The sequence below is a fragment of the Dama dama genome, chromosome 13 (assembly GCF_033118175.1).
Source record: "Dama dama isolate Ldn47 chromosome 13, ASM3311817v1, whole genome shotgun sequence".
Classification (NCBI taxonomy): Eukaryota; Metazoa; Chordata; class Mammalia; order Artiodactyla; family Cervidae; genus Dama; species Dama dama.
In genome coordinates this window covers 64,738,259-64,743,897 of record NC_083693.1, presented here as the reverse complement: position 1 = coordinate 64,743,897, position 5,639 = coordinate 64,738,259, and the positions used below count along the sequence as shown (strand labels likewise).

Sequence of the window (5,639 nt, the reverse complement as noted above, 5' to 3'; positions counted from 1 at the left end):
ATGCCCCCTTTGAACGCTGTACAATAAGAATCTATTTTTTAAATATTAAAACAATTCTTAACTTTGAACATCCCTGGAGGCCTAATGCACTCCCCATGTCTTCATAGCCCTGCCTCTCAGTACCACTTGACACCCTTCATTTATGTCTCATGCCCAGCCCTGCAGGCTTTCTCCAGAGATTTTGTGACCCTCATTAGAAGGTTCCTATATTCCTTCAGCTCCAGGTTTTTATGATTCTACTCCTTGTTAAGTAGCTCTGAAGGACGAAATTGTGAACCTCCTTATGCATTTCTATCTTCCAGCAGCAGGAGGCACTTAATACTTAAAAATATGTACATACATATTATATTTGGATTAACAGGTAAAATGAGGATTGCTGGACTGTTTTGTTTATAGAGCACAGATTCCATGAATCTGTCCTAGATGACACCAAGGAATTTCATATTCCTGTACCTGTTTGGGAGTTCCTCCAGCTTGATGGGCCATTTCTGGTGATTTCTACGTCATCTGGAATGCTAAGATGCTCCTGGAGATGAGTCCCTCTGCCATGGCACTCCTGATGAAACCTCCTAGGCCCCCATTTACCCCGCACTCTCAGCGTGTCGTGAGCACTTTCTGCTCAGAGGCCTCCCACCCCCATTCGAACCCATGTGGGCATCAGGGCTGGGTGGAGAAGAGGCTTTGAATTTTCCTGGAAACAACACATGCCTGAGAGTCAACAAACAGCATGCTGTGCCTTGCTTTAGTGTCATTAACAACTCCCTTTCTCTCTTAGGGCCTCAGTTTCCTCATCTGTAAAATGGGTGGTTAGTGGTTTTGAAGGTGTATGTGAGTGATTTTTATACCATGGTCTTCTTTCTTTAAAGGAAATCTTATGTCTATGCCTCATACATAAAGTACATAGAAGCTAAGCGCTCCTGATTAAAGACTGTAGATGAAGAGGGTGAAGATGGGGCAGAGGGTATGAAGATCTGCTTCCAGTGTTTCCCTGTGTCCCATCTAGAAGCTCCTGATGTAGCTCCTAGGGAGTTCAAAATGTCTTTGCACCTGTACTGGGTGTTTTTTGTTTGGGTTTTTTTTGGGGGAGGGGGGCATGCTGTAAGGCTTGTGGAATCTTAGTTCCCTGACCAGGGATTGAACCCATTCTGGCAGTGAGGGTGTCAAGTCTCAACCACTGGACCACTAAGGGGTTGTTGTTTGAGTCTTACTTTGAGGTCCTGGGGTTCTGTGGAAGACCAGTCCTGCTTGGGTGCAAGGAAGGGACCTACATCTTATCTTCTTTGTGCCATGAACCCTTTTGCAGAATTGTGTGGCTATCTTTTTTTTTTTTTAATAATTTTTTCTATTTTTAATTTTTTTTTATTTATAACTGAGGGCAAGAGGAGAAGAGGGCAACAGAGGATGAGATGGTTGGATAGCCTCACCAACTGAATGAACATGAGTTTGAGGAAACTCGGGGAGACGGTGAAGGACAGGGAAGCCTGGCGTGCTGCAGTCCATGGGGTTGCAAAGAGTCGGACACGACTTAGCGACTAGACAACAACAATGGCTGTGCTGAGTCTTTGTTGCTGCTCACAAGAGGGCTTTCTCTAGTTGTGGCAAGTGGGGCATCCTCTCTAGTTGCAGTGCGCAGGCTTCTCCTTGAGGTGATGTCTCTTGCGGCACAGAATCTGGGGCGCGTGGGATTCAGTAGTTGTGGCACACAGGTTTAGTTGCCCCGCGGCATGTGGAGTCTTCCCAGACCAGGGATTGAACCCGTGTCCCCTGCATTGGCAGGAGGATTTTCAACTGCTGGACCACCAGGGAAGTCTTCACTGTTTTATTTTTAACAAGTTCGTCATTTAAGAAGTCTGAATTCATTTTCATCCCATGATATCAGAGACAGTCATCTGCTGAAACAATTCTTTTTAACAGATCACAGTTTTAAAAAGTCATAGATATTGTAAGTTCTGTATAAACTAGTGGATAGTATGTTGGTTCCTTTGTTTTGATTTATAAGCCTCAACTTCACTGTAGAATAAAGAAAGTAAAGCAAAGAAAGCATAATTGGTCACTTGTTTAGAACAAGCTGTAATTTGAAGCTTTCTAAATGGACAGGTTCAGACCTGATGTAACTCTACAGGATTACTTAATAAATAGGCTATATTGAAATTGTACAAAAGGTTATTAACTTTAATAATTAATAGCTTAAGAAGCGCTATGTTACTAATTGCTATTCCAATTCAAAAACCTTGAATTCTCAGGAAATAGCTTGTGTATACAGTTAAGTCACCTTACACTCAGAGGAGTGTCAATATGTAGACACTCAGCGTTTAACAAGAACTTTGGCTTTAGGGAAGACAGAAACATTTAAAATAATGACTTTAATCATCATTTTAAGTATATGATAGGGTTTCCCTGGTAGCTCAGTGGTAAAGAATTCGCCTGCAGAATTCGCATGCAGGACATGCGGGTTTGATTCCTGGGTTGGGAAGATTCCCTCGAGAAGGAAATGGCAACCCAGTTCAGTATTCTTGCCTGGCAAATCCCATGGACAGAGGAACCTGGTGGGCTATAGTTTTGGGGTAGCAAAAGAGCTGGACATGGCTTAGCAACTAATCAACAACAACAAAGGGAAAATGTGCTTTAATTAAATACATATCATACCAGTGATGCTGGCAAGGTTGAAAGTTACTCCCAACTTGGACAGCTATAAAAATGTGTGTATATGATAAGACAGTAAGATTAAAAAGCAATCCTTTTGAAATAAAGTTTTAAAAATATTTTGTTCACAGAGGTTTGTATCAACAGTATGCATTTTATGATGATAACTTGTACAGATTGAGCACCCTAGGGCTCTCTTTAAATCCTAAAGAAAACGAACATTCACATTATTCATGGGTTGTAGTGAATTTAAAACAGATCAATTGTATACTTACCTCCTAGACAGGATAAACTGTCCCGAGGCTTTCAGCTTTAATACCATCATTAAAGTTGTTTGCAAAAGGAACAGAGGATTAAAAAACAAAACAAAACTTTAAAAAAACAAAATATTTTTTTCCTGGGTGTGGAGTTTTTTATTTGCTGTTATAACAAGCAAATATCATTCATTAAGTCAAAAATGGAAGGAGCAGGCTCACCAACACTATTTGAACAGCTGAACAATCCACGTAATTTTAAAAATGAAGGTCATATACTCTATATCACGAGTCCCAATTAAGCAGTGTCAAAATGACACCTATTTCTTTACTTTCTCTGTGATCATACCCCTTGGAGATGTTAATGGATCTCCTGGCATTCGGCTTCTTTTTCTCTGCAAGTTTTTAAATCTGAAAAAGACGTTGTCCACACTTAGTGTGGTATCTCCATTGTCAAACTCTCCACAATAATCGGGTGCAGACAACAGAGTGATCAAATGCTTCTTGGCAAAAAATTCATACCCAATCTTCTACCACCTTATAGGCTCTACATATAAGATCCAAATCATACTTATGGATAAATTTGACAACCACTTCTCCACCAAGTGTGAAGAACACTCCTCTGTCATTTTTATTCCAGCCTAAGACAACTTTACTAGGTCACACCACAAAAGGTCACAAAGAAGACCTTGATCTGGTACATCAGAGGGTCACATAGTTTTCCAAATCTGCTCCACTGATTGAAGATCTGGTGACAAACCTCCAGGACAGCAGAGTATTTTCTTGTCCACAAAGGCGAAGGCTGCTACTGGTAAACAGATAAAGCAGTCTGTGAAACAGGTTTTCCATAGTGTAACATTGTATCTTTTACATTCATCACAAAATCCATACATTCTATTGATAGGGGCACATTTGTGGTTTCTTGTGAGAAGAAAAAAAGTCTCTGGATAATCGATTTTTTTCTTTAGCCAATAAAAGGCAGATAGTCTACAAAGTCCTCGTCCCCAACTATAGTTTGCTTTCTAGTGGGAAACCGCCATACTCCAAAAGTTGAAGCAAATCCAAGTATTACCTGTGGTATACACCACTATTTTGAGCAATGCTTCAAGTTCTAGTAGGATGGGCTGACTGAGAAAGATCTGGTGGAACTTTAACCACAGTTCTTTTTTTTCATTCTCCTGTAGCCAGACATCCTTGCGCAGCTTAGACCCTCTCATTTGCAGCAGCCATTGGTTGAGGCTGTTGATGTTGCGTTTATCTGTACCTGCCATCACCTACTCACAGTTGACCCTCCTGCAGGCGTGGGCTCACACCTGGGGATTTACACCTCCTTTCCCACAGCCAGGGGCACAGAGGTGGTGGTCTTACTGCTGGTAATGGTGGTGGTGGTGGAGGTGCTAGCAGAAGCCATAGTGGGTCCCCTCCTGCCACCTCATTCCCTGCATCCTCTTTCTCTCCCCACTGGAATCCTGAGGCAGAATTGCATTTTTAGATACATAAAATAATATGCACAGGATGATAAAAGAAACTAGGTTGGAAATAATTGAAATACAGTTATCAAAATATTTTTAGATTATGTGATTCAATAATCTATGTACTTTTAAAATCAACACATCAAATAACAGTGTGTAAAATGAAACCCAGCCTCCCTACTCTGGCCCACAAGTTGTTGCTGGAAATCTCTGCTTTCTAGGCACCCATGCCAAATAGAAATATGGAGACAGGGGTTTGGAGGAAAGAGAAGGCATAGCTTTATTTCTTTGCCAGGCAAAGAGGCAGCACAGAAGGCTAGTGGGTCCAAAACCATGCCTGCCCTGGAGGAGTTAGTGAGAAATTTTATAATCAGGGCTTGCAGTCTGGAGAAGGAAATACGGCTCAAGGCAGTGACAGGCTTGCATTCTTCTTTCTTTTGCAAAATTTCAAAACAGTCACAGCCAGAGATGGCGTCAGGTATAACTGGGGTTGGTCCTCTGTCATTCCTTCTGAAATGAAGAATGTTTCAAGGTAGTGTTACAAAGGAGGGTGTGGGGGAAAAGAATGCCAAGTGCAGGATAGAATTCACATAGACTCGGAGAGTGATTAGCTTGATAAAGTAGTAACCTCTAAAGAGTAACCAAGGTTGCTTAACTCTTTTGGTCCTGTTTATGCTGTTTCTCCAGCCTGTTCATTGTTCTCTTATTTCCCTTATTTGTGAGAAAAGTCTCATTTCTATTTTTGCTGCAGCAAAGGCCTTGCAGGATCTGGCCCAAGCTGCCCTCGCCAGCTCCATCTGGAACTGCTCTTCCTTAGACTCACAGCGTCCGGCCATCCCACCCTCAAGAACACTGGCCTTGATGTTCCCACTGCCTGGAAATTTCCTCTCCACATGTCCCCTGTTCTCCCACTACCCACAGTTCCCACTTCATATCACCGGTTCCCTCCCATCCTTCAGGTCTTGGTATAAAATTCTCCCCATCTGGAAGCTTCCCTGGCCACCCAGAGTCAATTAGCTCCTGTCCTTCTCCACATGGTACCTCATTCTTTCCATTTATAATATTTACACTAGTTTCATTTTGTATAATTTGTACACTTATAATTAAGCAAATTTATTATAATTGTATAGTGTGTATATATGCTTAGTTGTTTATTTACTTAGTGTCCATCTCCCCTCCATGAAAGCGTAGACCACACCTGTCTTTCTCTGTGTACCTAACACCTGGGACAGGGCTTTCTACTTCTCTCTCTGCTTCTCTGTCTGCTCTG

General features: G+C 41.8%; 1 pseudogene; it reads right to left on the bottom strand.

Moving 5' to 3' along the window:
* Positions 1–3,217: 3,217 nt before the first annotated feature.
* Positions 3,218–4,168, bottom strand: LOC133068472 (serine/threonine-protein phosphatase PP1-gamma catalytic subunit A-like; annotated as a pseudogene).
* Between the last annotated feature and the right edge of the window lie 1,471 nt (positions 4,169–5,639).